Source organism: Dermacentor silvarum, chromosome 10 (assembly GCF_013339745.2).
Source record: "Dermacentor silvarum isolate Dsil-2018 chromosome 10, BIME_Dsil_1.4, whole genome shotgun sequence".
NCBI classification, from domain to species: Eukaryota; Metazoa; Arthropoda; class Arachnida; order Ixodida; family Ixodidae; genus Dermacentor; species Dermacentor silvarum.
Window position 1 is genome coordinate 157,452,419 of NC_051163.1, and position 14,256 is coordinate 157,466,674.

Consider the following 14,256-nt stretch of genomic DNA (forward strand, 5'->3'; position numbering starts at 1 on the left):
TCAGAGCGCTGTTGCGTATGCGTGTCTACTGCGGTGCCATTGCCCTTGAGAACCACCTTGTGCCGTGCCCCTGCAACGCCTCTTACATTAACTCAACCGTCAGAACGAAATGTACAAATTTCTGCTGATCTTATTAGGGAGCTTCTTCCCTCAAATGTCAATGCTGCAGGCTGTTTTGCGATATTAGCCAATGAAACAACCGATATTTCGGCACTGAACAATTGAATATTTTTTGCTAAGTATATAAACAAGGAACACAAGTGCATTGAGGAGCTTTTCTTAGATTTCGTTCCCGTGTAAGGTCGAACCGGTAGGGGCCTCGTAGGAGATATTGCAACATTTCTCATTGAAATAGGTATCAACATGGAAAATCTCAGTACACAAGGATATGATGGTGCCAGTGCAATGGCTGACGGAACGAATGGGGTACAAGGTGCCATGCGTGAAAAATATCCATCCGCACTATACACGCTCTACGCCAACCACTTGCTCAACGAGGTGCTTTGCGCTGCCTGCTCTGTCGTCGATATCCGAAACTGCTTTGGAAAAGTGAAAGAAACAGCCGATTTCTTTTTAGAAAATGAGCTATGCGCTCTGCCAACCTAAGAGACATGATCAGTTCGACGTACCCGCAGTCGCCGCGCAAGTAACTCCTCAATTTGTGGATTCGTCTGAAGCGGTTATTGCTACACTGGAATAAATCAAAATGAAAGGGCATTTTGAAGTCAGATCAAGGAAACAACTTATTACATGCGTTGCTATCACCGTCTTTTAGCCTTACTCTATACACCGCTGAGCACGTACTAGCGATGACAATGCCGCTGTCGATAAAGCTGCAGGCGAAGTACGTAGACATCCCCGCGGCAATGAACGATATCGACGTAGTTCAGCAAGCAATACGAAAAACCCGTGAATAAGCCGATGAATACGTTGGAATTTTTTTTCCCACAGTGGTAGGTTTGGTAGGTTTGGACAGAAGCCTTTGTCAGACCACATGGCCTTTAGCTTCTGCTTCCTTTCTGTTGTAAACAGGAGAAATAAACCCATTCATTCATTCATTCAACTTGATTTAGTAATGGCCAATGTATGGATTGGTACTCGCCAACTAGACAAAGCAAACATCCCACTCGTCAACCCTGAAGATTATTACCGAAGAAACGTGTTTCTACCTTTCACTGACATTATATAGCTCAACCTGGATGAACCGCTTCGTGCGCCAGAGGAGAATTGGGCAAAGGTTTGGTATTATCCCTTCCATGATTCCGAAAGCGAAACACATCAGGGAGGAGAGTGCGGCGAAGCTCGTCCAGACCTTTAGTCGGGATGTCGATGAGAGAGCAGCAATGGGGCAGAAACAGCAATGTGTTTAAAGATTGTAAGTTATAAGTTGTAGGTGTTTAAGTGCTCTACACGTTGGTCTCTTTATAAACGTAATTTCTTCGTTTCTTACTTCGTGTTATTTTTTTTCTCATAAAAGTAGACGTGGCTACCTACAACGACGACTACTACTAAATACTACAGAGGAGGGACAGATCCACACCCTAAGGAGCTTCGCCCCTAAAAAATTCCGAAAGTTGTGTCCGTAGCGCAGAATCAAACCAGGGACCCCTCGCTTCCGAACGCGCGGCGCTATCCACTACGCCACGAAGCGCACATGGACACACGTTTGTGCTAGCGCGTTACGGCCCGTGTAAGAAGCTGGTGTAAGACGCTGTGGCATCTCCGCCTTACCCCCGTATTCATAAACGCTCCTCGACTTGAACTTGACTTGCCACCGCCTTGGGCAGCGCGTTCGAAACGCGTTGAAGGCGGTGGCAAGTCAAGTTCAAGTTGAGGAGCGTTTATGAATACGGGGGTTATACTCTCTCAGCAGTCATCAGATGGCGTCGGAAAACGCGGTGCACGTTCCGGCATGTGTAAACGGCTGCGTAAGACGCTGTGGCCTCTCCCCCTTACTGGAGAGTACTGCACGTTTCTAACGCGTTTGTGCTAGCGTCCCATTAAGCGGGAGATGGTGCAATTATAATGAAGGGCGCTGTTATAAAATGGGAATGACGTCACGTATGGCGCGTGTCATTGGTGGAAGTCAATCGTTCGATTTAGTGCGGCGAGACTGGGCGAATTACACGGAAGATTCACGGTTTACCGATGATTCCCTCCGGAGCTTCGCCCACTCATCATTCACCCCGTGGATATGCGGGTGTTTTTTTTTTTATTGCGATAGCAATTCTATGGACACTTCAACCGGATTTCTGCCGTCGGCGTCGCCGCCGTCATCGCCGTCGGCGTCGCCGTCGCCGTGAGGTTCCCTACAGATAAAATCTTCGTCGCGTGCCGTATACCCGAGCGGAAGCGTGCGGGGACGCGCGCTATCACGGAGAGCGAGAGCGAACGCACTCAATCTTCCCACGCGCAAGCAAGGAAGCGGGAAGCCAGCGCCGGAGGGAGCGGGGGGGGGGGGGGGGGGGGGAGGATTCCACTCTGCCAACAACCGCGCTCGTCGCTCGCTCGCACCGTCTCTTATCTCCACACGGCTCTGACCTTTATGCTCCGTGAATTCGCCGCTGAGTTTCCGTTGAAGCGATAGACCGCACGTACCTTCGCCGCTGCGGCGTATCCGCTTGCTGCCAGAGTTTTGACGGTCGTTGCCTGCAGTCATTCAGTGTGATCTATTTGTGTTTGTTTGTGCGCGCTCACACTACGCTTGTTCATTCAGTTAGTAATAGTCGGGTCACATTTTCCAACGCACGCTACACATGCAATGCTGCCCGGATCGGCAGTGCAGCACTACAGGTGTGTCCCTTCGCACGCGCTGCCCACGGGAAGCGCTTCTCATCAACACCACCGTTTCACACGCGCCTTCTCGTGGTCATCGAGTCTCTCTTCATGTCGGTCTACTTACGCCGCAGCACACCTGCTTACTTTTTATTGCGATAGCAATTATATGGAAACTTCAACCGTATTTCTGCCGTCGGCGTCGTCGTCGCCGTCAGGTTCCCTATAGATAAAATCGTAGCCGCGCGCCGTATGCCCGAGCGGAAGCGTGCGGGGACGCGCGCTATCACGGAGAGCAAACGCACTCAATCTCCCACGCGAAATCAAGGAAGCGGGAAGCCAGCGCCGGAGGGAGCGGGGGGGGGGGGGGGGGGGCGCACTTCTACTCTGCCAGCAACCGCGCTCGTCGCTCGCTCGCACCGTCGCTTATCTCCACACGGCTCTGACCTTTATGCGACGTGCATTCGCCGCTCAGTTTCCGTTAAAGCGATAGACCGCACGTACCTTCGCCCGCTGCTTGCTGCCAGCGTTTTGACAGTCGTTGTCTACAGTCATTCAGTGTGATCTATTCATGTTTGTTTGTGCGCGCTCACACCACGCTTGTTCATTCAGTTAGTAATAGTCGGGCCACATTTTCCAACGCACGCTACACATGCAATGCTGCCCGGATCGGCAGTGCAGCGCTACTGGTGTGTCCCTTCGCACGCGCTGCCCACGGGAAGCGCTTCTCATCAACACCACCGTTTCACAGGCGCCTTCTCGTGGTCATCGAGTCTCTCTTCATGTCGGTCTACTTACGGCGATGCACACCTGCTTACTTAATCAGCTCATGTTTACTACAATTCATATTGCTACCAAAGCCGCTCACCTTACTTCGTATGGCATTGCTGTGTTGCTATCGCATTCATTGCTTCGTCCTTAGGGCGAAACTGTGACATTTTTTTTTCATAAAAGTAGACGTGGCTACCTACTACTACTACATACTACAGAGGAGGGGCAGATCCAGACCCTAAGGAGCTTCGCCCTTAAAACAGCGGCTGCAACTGTCAACTTTGCCGAGACGCGCTCGCCCATTGACGGCGACGCGACACAGCAGGCCACACCTGTTTTTAAATGCGAATGCATTTCTTAGTCGGGGCATGTCAGGCGTCTGTCGGTGTCCGCGCGCCGGCAGGTGTTATCTCTCCGCTCTCACTCCCTCTCCCATAGCAACAGCTGCGGGCGCGCGCGCTTATCCTCGCCCCTAGCAACCGCAGCACTGGTGCGGGCGGAGTAGCGGAGAGTGAGTGGAGAGGAGGATCGCGCTCTGGCGTGTGAGGGCGCTCGCATCGCGGGAACTGGGAAGTCGGCGGAGCTCCCGCGTGTGTGGAGAGAATGTAGGAGAGGGTAGGTGCAGTGCTTCGCCGCTCCTTCTCTCGCCGTTCGCTCTCTCTCCTCCCTGCGCCCCACTCTCCCGTTCGCTCGATCGCACGTATATATAAATGGAGTGAAGCGCGCGCCTCACTCTCGACCGTTCGCTGGCTGGGCGCCTCTCAAGGCGATGGCAGAAGTCGGTGAAGGCGAATGTCTGACAGCAACGGTACACCTAGCAAGAAGTGTATTACAATCCAACCCGAGCATTACACCTCTGGCTGGAGGTGACGTCACTGCAGTAGCTTCAACGTCATCCTCAACCGGAGGAGAAGCAGAAGACAAGGCTGCGAAGCGAAGAGCGCGTGATGCCGAACGAACTGCGACAGCAACGGCAGTCCTCGCTTCTCGTTCTCGATCGCCGCGTCTGCCCTAGTGTCAGTGGTGGTCTGTGTGACGATGGTGCCGACGACGCCGTCAACGAGTACTACTTTGCTCGAAGCGGCAAGGACGGCGAATACTGCGGCGTTAATCTCGTTGCTAACGTGTACGGGAACCTCATATCGCATGCCGTTGCCACCTCGCCCGTTCGAGACACGTCTCCGTACAAAGACTTCTACACCCTTGCCTACACCGGAGACGGAGTCTTTGTGGTGACCGTGTACCTCGCGTCCAACCTCGCTCGTGACGCCGTTGCCGCGCAACTGGACGCGGCTATGGAAAGTGTGTGTGTGCGCTCCAAAGTATCTAACCCCGTCGTCTTGGTTGGTGACTTTAACGTGGACGTGAGAAAGAAGAGCGGCGAGTGGTTGGTGGAGTACATGCGGACAAAGTACTCTATGCAGTGTGCCTCCGCCGAGTCCGACAAGTGTCCGACTACCATTCACGGAAGTTGCATTGATCTCACCTTTACCCGAAAACTGTGACGTGCGCATGCTTCTCAAAGACCCTTTGACTGTACACTTTAGCGACCACAAGGCTGTGATTATGGCCGTCAGGTACATGACAACACAAACAGGTGCTGATGAATTGTTTAATAATGGTTACGGTATAAATCCTCGTCTCGTCATTAATTTACGCCATTAAAATTGCTACGCGCCGTGTACTCTCGGCGCAAGAAATGCATTCGCATTTCCTCACGATTCCCTTCGGGGAGGTGGGGGCAATTTTATCCAGCGGCCGTGTCGGTGGTAAGGGGAGCGCCACCCATAACGTATATAGGACAACATAGTGCCACAAATCACCTCTCAAAGCATACAAAACGCTGTCTCGGATGGCAACCGGGGTAAGATCTTCGCAGATAAGTTGGTTATTCACAAGCGTACGCACGGCGGATTCGCACTGGAGCCAAAAGCTTAAAACAGCTCCATGGCTGTCATTGTACACATTCCGCTTAGTTTTCCAGGTGTTGCACCTAAAACTTTATTGATATATTAACAAGACGTCGCCGAACCTTAATATGCAATAAACGACGAAGAAGAACTTCGTAGGCGGCGTATGCCTTTTATTTTATTATCTTGAACGTTGTCACTGTAAGTGTTTGCGTTAAAGTTATAAGTTGAAAGTGTGTTTCTTTGTGTTACAGGTTTGTTCTTTTTATAAGTATACGTTCTTCTTTCCTTACCTCATGTTTCTTTTTTTTTCCCGCCTCTCCCTCTCTTTTAGAGCGCGTCTCTTAATGGCCCGGTCCGTTCCTGCTGCGAGCGTCGGCGGCGTAACCGAGCGAACGAGCAAAACAGCGAAAGATGAAAGAGCAAAGCGTAGTTCCGATGTCGCCAGAGTACCGCGCGTCGCCCATTCACTTCTTAATCTTTTTTTGGTCACTGCTTTTCATCGGCTAACAATTCTTGTTCCTCGACGCACGTATGCATTAGAAGTTTCTCGAATGTTATCGGTAGTTCTATCCGTTGGCTGTTGTCACGAAATCTTTTTAGGGGCGAAGCTCCTTAGGGTGTGGGTCTGTCTCTCCTCTGTAGTATGTAGTAGTAGTAGTCGTCGTCGTCGTAGTAGTAGGTAGCCGCGTCTACTTTTATGAAAAAAAAAAACACCGCATATACACGGGGTGAATGATGATGAGTGGGCGAAGCTCCGGAGGGAATCATCGGTAAACCGTGAATCTTCCGTGTAATTCACCCAGTCTCGCCGCACTAAATCGAACGATTGACTTCCACCAATGACACGCGCAATATGTGACGTCATTCCTATTTTATAACAGCGCCCTTCATTATAATTGCACCATCTCCCGCTTAAGGGGACGCCAGCACAAACGCATTAGAAACGTGCAGTACTCTCAAGTAAGGCGGAGAGGCCGCAGCGTCTTACGCAGCCGTTTACACATGCCGGAACGTGCACCGCGTTTGCCGACGCCATCACATGACTGCTGAGAGAGTATAACCCCCGTATTCATAAACGCTCCTCGACTTGAACTTGACTTGCCACCGCCTTCAACGCGTTTCGAACGCGCTGCCCAAGGCGGTGGCAAGTCAAGTTCAAGTCGAGGAGCGTTTATGAAAACGGGGTTAAGGCGGAGAGGCCACAGAGTCTTACACCTTCTTACACGGGCCGTAACGCGCTAGCACAAACGCTTTAGAAACGCGCAGTCTTTCGTTAATGTTGGGTATTTATTGTCATCGTGGTGCGTGCGTCCATGTGCGCTTCGTGGCGTAGTGGTTAGCGGCGCGCGTTCGGAAGCGAGAGGTCCCTGTTTCGATTCCGCGCTACGGACGTAACTTTCGGATTTTCTTTTCTCATAAAAGTAGACGTGGCTACCTACAACGACTACTACTACTACATACTACAGAGGAGGGAAAGACCCAGACCCTAAGGAGCTTCGCCCCTAAAAAATTCCGAAAGTTGTGTCCGTAGCGCGGAATCGAACCAGGGACCCCTCGCTTCCGAACGCGCGGCGCTATCCACTACGCCACGAATCGCACATGGACACACGTTTGTGCTAGCGCGTTACGGCCCGTGTAAGAAGCTGGTGTAAGACGCTGTGGCCTCTCCGTCTTACCCCCGTTTTCATAAACGCTCCTCGACTTGAATTTGACTTGCCACCGCCTTGGGCAACGCGTTCGAAACGCGTTGAAGGCGGTTGCAAGTCAAGTTCAAGTCGAGGAGCGTTTATGAATACGGGGGTTATACTGTCTCAGCAGTCATGTGATGGCGTCGGCAAACGCGGTGCACGTTCCTGCATGTGTAAACGGCTGCGTAAGACGCTGTGGCCTCTCCCCCTTACTGGAGACTACTGCACGTTTCTAACGCGTTTGTGCTAGCGTCCCATTAAGCGGGAGATGGTGCAATTATAATGAAGGGCGCTGTTATAAAATAGGAATGACGTCACATATGGCGCGTGTCATTGGTGGAAGTCAATCGTTCGATTTAGTGCGGCGAGACTGGGCGAATTACACGGAAGATACTCGGTTTACCGATGATTCCCTCCGGAGCTTCGCCCACTCATCATCATTCACCCCGTGGATATGCGGTGTTTTTTTTTCCCATAAAAGTAGACGTGGCTACCTACTACTACTACATACTACAGAGGAGGGGCAGACCCACACCCTAAGGAGCTTCGCCCTTAAAACAGCGGCTGCAACTGTCAACTTTGCCGAGACGCGCTCGCCCATTGACGGCGACGCGACACAGCAGGCCGCACCTGTTTTTAAATGCGAATGCATTTCTTAGTCGGGGCATGTCAGGCGTCTGTCGGTGTCCGCGCGCCGGCAGGTGTTATCTCTCGGCTCTCACTCCCTCTCCCATAGCAACAGCTGCGGGCGCGCGCGCTTATCTTCGCCCCTAGCAACCGGAGCAAGTGGTGCGGGCGGAGTAGCGGAGAGTGAGTCGAGAGGAGGATCGCGCTCTGGCGTGTGAGGGGGCTCGCATCGCGGGAACTGGGAACTCGGCGGGGCTTACGCTTGTGTGGAGAGAATGTAGGAGAGGGTAGGTGCAGTGCTTCGCCGCTTCTTCTCTCGCCGTTCGCTCTCTCTCCTCCCTGCGCCCCACTCTCCCGTTCGCTCGATCGCACGTATATATCAATGGAGTGAAGCGCGCGCCTCACTCTCGACCGTTGGCTGGCTGGGCGCCTCTCAAGGCGATGGCAGAAGTCGGTGAAGGCGAATGTCTGACGGCAACGGTACACCTAGCAAGAAGTGTATTACAATCCAACCCGAGCATTACACCTCTCGCTGGAGGTGACGTCACTGCAGTAGCTTCAACGTCATCCTCAACCGGAGGAGAAGCGGAAGACAAGGCTGCGAAGCGAAGAGCGCGTGATGCCGAACGAACTGCGACTGCAACGGCAGTCCTCGCTTCTCGTTCTCGATCGCCGCGTCTGCCCTAGTGTCAGTGGTGGTCTGTGTGACGATGGTGCCGACGACGCCGTCAACGAGTACTACTTTGCTCGAAGCGGCAAGGACGGCGAATACTGCGGCGTTAATCTCGTTGCTAACGTGTATGGGAACCTCATATCGCATGCCGTTGCCACCTCGCCCGTTCGAGACACGTCTCCGTACAAAGACTTCTACACCCTTGCCTACACCGGAGACGGAGTCTTTGTGGTGACCGTGTACCTCGCGTTCAACCTCGCTCGTGACGCCGTTGCCGCGCAACTGGACGCGGCAATGGAAAGTGTGTGTGTGCGCTCCAAAGTATCTAACCCCGTCGTCTTGGTTGGTGACTTTAACGTGGACGTGAGAAAGAAGAGCGGCGAGTGGTTGGTGGAGTACATGCGGACAAAGTACTCTATGCAGTGTGCCTCCGCCGAGTCCAAGTGTCCGACTACCATTCACGGAAGTTGCATTGATCTCGCCTTTACCCGAAACTGTGACGTGCGCATGCTTCTCAAAGACCCTCTGACTGTACACTTTAGCGACCACAAGGCTGTGATTATGGCCGTCAGGTACAATGACAACACAAACAGGTGCTGATGAATGTCTAAAAAAGTTGTCGCAGTTTCACCCGAAAGGCGAAGCATCAATTGCGATAGCAACTTAGTAGAGAGCTATACGGAGTAAGGATAGTAGTTTTATCCGCTGTGCAAACTTGGACATGCAGCAGCACCGGCAACACACAGCACTGTTGTCGACGCCGTCGGCGTTTTGCCCGCGTTCGCACAAAATGCGTGCGGCGTTGGTGACTGTTGCCGGAGCCTCTGATATAAATAGGCACTTGGTGCCGCAGCTAAACGTCGCCTCCCTGCCCCCCCCCCCCCCCCCCCCCCATGGCCTTTCGTGCGTCAGAAGAAAGCGCGTTTGCTCTACATATATGGTGATTGTAAAGGAGGAAAGAGACGCCTACTTCTGCAGCCCTTAATGGAGCACGGCACAGAACGCGCGTTGGTTCTCCGCCGTGCGTTCACTCCCCGTGAAAGCGCGCGTCCCTCGCGCCCTTTCACTCGCACATACAGCGTTCGGCGGCGCGCGGCGACGATTTCATCTCCATTGACGTCATACGGAACCTCACGGCGACGGCGACGCCGACGGCAGAAATCTGCTTTGGAGTGTCCATATAATTGCTATCGAATAATAAATGGTTACGGTATAAATCCTCGTCTCGTCATTAATTTACGCCATTAAAATTACTACGCCGTGTACTCTCGGCGCAAGATATGCATTCGCATTTCCTCACGATTCCCTTCGGGGAGGTGGGGGCAATTTTATCCAGCGGCCGTGTCGGTGGTAAGGGGAGCGCCACCCATAACGTATATAGGACAACATAGTGCCACAAATCACCTCTCAAAGCATACAAAACGCTGTCTCGGATGGCAACCGGGGTAAGATCTTCGCAGATAAGTTGGTTATTCACAAGCGTACGCACGGCAGATTCGCACTGGAGCCAAAAGGTTAAAACAGCTCCATGGCTGTCATTGTACACATTCCGCTTAGTTTTCCAGGTGTTGCACCTAAAACTTTATTGATATATTAACAAGACGTCGCCGAACCTTAATATGCAATAAACGACGAAGAAGAACTTCGTAGGCGGCGTATGCCTTTTATTTGATTATCTTGAACGTTGTCACTGTAAGTGTTTGCGTTAAAGTTACAAGTTGAAAGTGTGTTTCTTTGTGTTACAGGTTTGTTCTTTTTATAAGTATACGTTCTTCTTTCCTTACCTCATGTTTCTTTTTTTTTCGCCTCTCCCTCTCTTTTAGAGCGCGTCTCTTAATGGCCCGGACCGTTCCTGCTGCGAGCGTCGGCGGCGGAACCGAGCGAACGAGCACAACAGCGAAAGATGAAAGAGCAAAGCGTAGTTCCGATGTCGCCAGAGTACCGCGCGTCGCCCATTCAATTCTTAATCTTTTTTTGGTCACTGCTTTTCATCGGCTAACAATTCTTGTTCCTCGACGCACGTATGTATTAGAAGTTTCTCGAATGTTATCGGTAGTTCTATCCGTTGGCTGTTGTCACGAAATCTTTTTAGGGGCGAAGCTCCTTAGGGTGTGGGTCTGTCTCTCCTCTGTAGTATGTAGTAGTGGTAGTCGTCGTCGTCGTAGTAGTAGGTAGCCACGTATACTTTTATGAAAAAAAAAACACCGCATATACACGGGGTGAATGATGATGAGTGGGCGAAGCTCCGGAGGGAATCATCGGTAAACCGTGAATCTTCCATGTAATTCGCCCAGTCTCGCCGCACTAAATCGAACGATTGACTTCCACCAATGACACGCGCCATATGTGATGTCATTCCTATTTTATAACAGCGCCCTTCATTATAATTGCACCATCTCCCGCTTAAGGGGACGCCAGCACAAACGCATTAGAAACGTGCAGTACTCTCAAGTAAGGCGGAGAGGCCGCAGCGTCTTACGCAGCCGTTTACACATGCCGGAACGTGCACCGCGTTTGCCGACGCCATCACATGACTGCTGAGAGAGTATAACCCCCGTATTCATAAACGCTCCTCGACTTGAACTTGACTTGCCACCGCCTTCAACGCGTTTCGAACGCGCTGCCCAAGGCGGTGGCAAGTCAAGTTCAAGTCGAGGAGCGTTTATCAAAACGGGGTTAAGGCGGAGAGGCCACAGAGTCTTACACCTTCTTACACGGGCCGTAATGCGCTAGCACAAACGCTTTAGAAACGCGCAGTCTTTCATTAATGTTGGGTATTTATTGTCATCGTGGTGCGTGCGTCCATGTGCGCTTCGTGGCGTAGTGGTTAGCGGCGCGCGTTCGGAAGCGAGAGGTCCCTGTTTCGATTCCGCGCTACGGACGTAACTTTCGGAATTTTTTTTTCTCATAAAAGTAGACGTGGCTACCTACAACGACGACTACTATTACAGACTACAGAGGAGGGACAGACGCAGACCCTAAGGAGCTTCGCCCCTAAAAATTTCGAAAGTTGTGTCCGTAGCGCGGAATCGAACCAGGGACCCCTCGCTTCCGAACGCGCGGCGCTATCCACTACGCCACGAATCGCACATGGACACACGTTTGTGCTAGCGCGTTACGGCCCGTGTAAGAAGCTGGTGTAAGACGCTGTGGCCTCTCCGTCTTACCCCCGTTTTCATAAACGCTCCTCGACTTGAACTTGACTTGCCACCGCCTTGGGTAACGCGTTCGAAACGCGTTGAAGGCGGTGGCAAGTCAAGTTCAAGTCGACGAGCGTTTATGAATACGGGGGTTATACTCTCTCAGCAGTCATGTGATGGCGTCGGCAAACGCGGTGCACGTTCCTGCATGTGTAAACGGCTGCGTAAGACGCTGTGGCCTCTCCCCCTTACTGGAGACTACTGCACGTTTCTAACGCGTTTGTGCTAGCGTCCCATTAAGCGGGAGATGGTGCAATTATAATGAAGGGCGCTGTTATAAAATAGGAATGACGTCACATATGGCGCGTGTCATTGGTGGAAGTCAATCGTTCGATTTAGTGCGGCGAGACTGGGCGAATTACACGGAAGATACTCGGTTTACCGATGATTCCCTCCGGAGCTTCGCCCACTCAGCATCATTCACCCCGTGGATATGCGGTGTTTTTTTTTTTCTTAAAAGTAGACGTGGCTACCTATTACTACTACATACTACAGAGGAGGTCAGGCCCACAACCTAAGGAGCTTCGCCCTTAAAACAGCGGCTGCAACTCTCAACTTTAGCCGAGACGCGCTCGCCCATTGACGGCGACGCGACACAGCAGGCCGCACCTGTTTTTAAATGCGAATGCATTTCTTAGTCGGGGCATGTCAGGCGTCTGTCGGTGTCCGCGCGCCGGCAGGTGTTATCTCTCCGCTCTCACTCCCTCTCCTATAGCAACAGCTGCGGGCGCGGGCGCTTATCCTCGCCCCTAGCAACCGGAGCACTGGTGCGGGCGGAGTAGCGGAGAGTGAGTGGAGAGGAGGATCGCGCTTTGGCGCGCTCGCATCGCGGGAACTGGGAACTCCGCGGAGCTCCCGCGTGTGTGGAGAGAGTGTAGGAGAGGGTAGGTACAGTGCTTCGCAGCTCCTTCTCTCGCCGTTCGCTCTCTCTCCTCCCTGCGCCCCACTCTCCCGTTCGCTCGATCGCACGTATATATCAATGGAGTGAAGCGCGCGCCTCACTCTCGACCGTTCGCTGGATGGGCGCCTCTCAAGGCGATGGCAGAAGTCGGTGAAGGCGAATGTCTGACGGCAACGGTACACCTAGCAAGAAGTGTATTACAATCCAACCCGAGCATTACACCTCTCGCTGGAGGTGACGTCACTGCAGTAGCTTCAACGTCATCCTCAACCGGAGGAGAAGCGGAAGACAAGGCTGCGAAGCGAAGAGCGCGTGATGCCGAACGAACTGCGACTGCAACGGCAGTCCTCGCTTCTCGTTCTCGATCGCCGCGTCTGCCCTAGTGTCAGTGGTGGTCTGTGTGACGATGGTGCCGACGACGCCGTCAACGAGTACTACTTTGCTCGAAGCGGCAAGGACGGCGAATACTGCGGCGTTAATCTCGTTGCTAACGTGTATGGGAACCTCATATCGCATGCCGTTGCCACCTCGCCCGTTCGAGACACGTCTCCGTACAAAGACTTCTACACCCTTGCCTACACCGGAGACGGAGTCTTTGTGGTGACCGTGTACCTCGCGTTCAACCTCGCTCGTGACGCCGTTGCCGCGCAACTGGACGCGGCAATGGAAAGTGTGTGTGTGCGCTCCAAAGTATCTAACCCCGTCGTCTTGGTTGGTGACTTTAACGTGGACGTGAGAAAGAAGAGCGGCGAGTGGTTGGTGGAGTACATGCGGACAAAGTACTCTATGCAGTGTGCCTCCGCCGAGTCCAAGTGTCCGACTACCATTCACGGAAGTTGCATTGATCTCGCCTTTACCCGAAACTGTGACGTGCGCATGCTTCTCAAAGACCCTCTGACTGTACACTTTAGCGACCACAAGGCTGTGATTATGGCCGTCAGGTACAATGACAACACAAACAGGTGCTGATGAATGTCTAAAAAAGTTGTCGCAGTTTCACCCGAAAGGCGAAGCATCAATTGCGATAGCAACTTAGTAGAGAGCTATACGGAGTAAGGATAGTAGTTTTATCCGCTGTGCAAACTTGGACATGCAGCAGCACCGGCAACACACAGCACTGTTGTCGACGCCGTCGGCGTTTTGCCCGCGTTCGCACAAAATGCGTGCGGCGTTGGTGACTGTTGCCGGAGCCTCTGATATAAATAGGCACTTGGTGCCGCAGCTAAACGTCGCCTCCCTGCCCCCCCCCCCCCCCCCCCCATGGCCTTTCGTGCGTCAGAAGAAAGCGCGTTTGCTCTACATATATGGTGATTGTAAAGGAGGAAAGAGACGCCTACTTCTGCAGCCCTTAATGGAGCACGGCACAGAACGCGCGTTGGTTCTCCGCCGTGCGTTCACTCCCCGTGAAAGCGCGCGTCCCTCGCGCCCTTTCACTCGCACATACAGCGTTCGGCGGCGCGCGGCGACGATTTCATCTCCATTGACGTCATACGGAACCTCACGGCGACGGCGACGGCGACGCCGACGGCAGAAATCTGCTTTGGAGTGTCCATATAATTGCTATCGAATAATAAATGGTTACGGTATAAATCCTCGTCTCGTCATTAATTTACGCCATTAAAATTACTACGCCGTGTACTCTCGGCGCAAGATATGCAATCGCATTTCCTCACGATTCCCTTCGGGGAGGTGGGGGCAATTTTATCCA

General features: G+C 52.6%; 1 protein-coding gene across 2 annotated transcripts in view; it reads left to right on the forward strand.

The window, feature by feature from the left end:
- LOC125940963 (uncharacterized) overlaps nt 1-13,507 on the forward strand; it is a 20,694-nt gene extending 7,187 nt beyond the window's left edge. The window contains exon 2 of one of the 2 annotated variants that reach the window (XM_049657761.1): nt 13,490-13,507. The gene's annotated coding sequence lies outside the window, so the exon portion shown is untranslated. Of the gene's footprint in view, nt 1-9,019; nt 9,038-13,489 lie in introns of those variants that run through there. The other variant, XM_049657760.1, reaches the window with a different exon arrangement.
- Nucleotides 13,508-14,256: the final 749 nt, after the last annotated feature.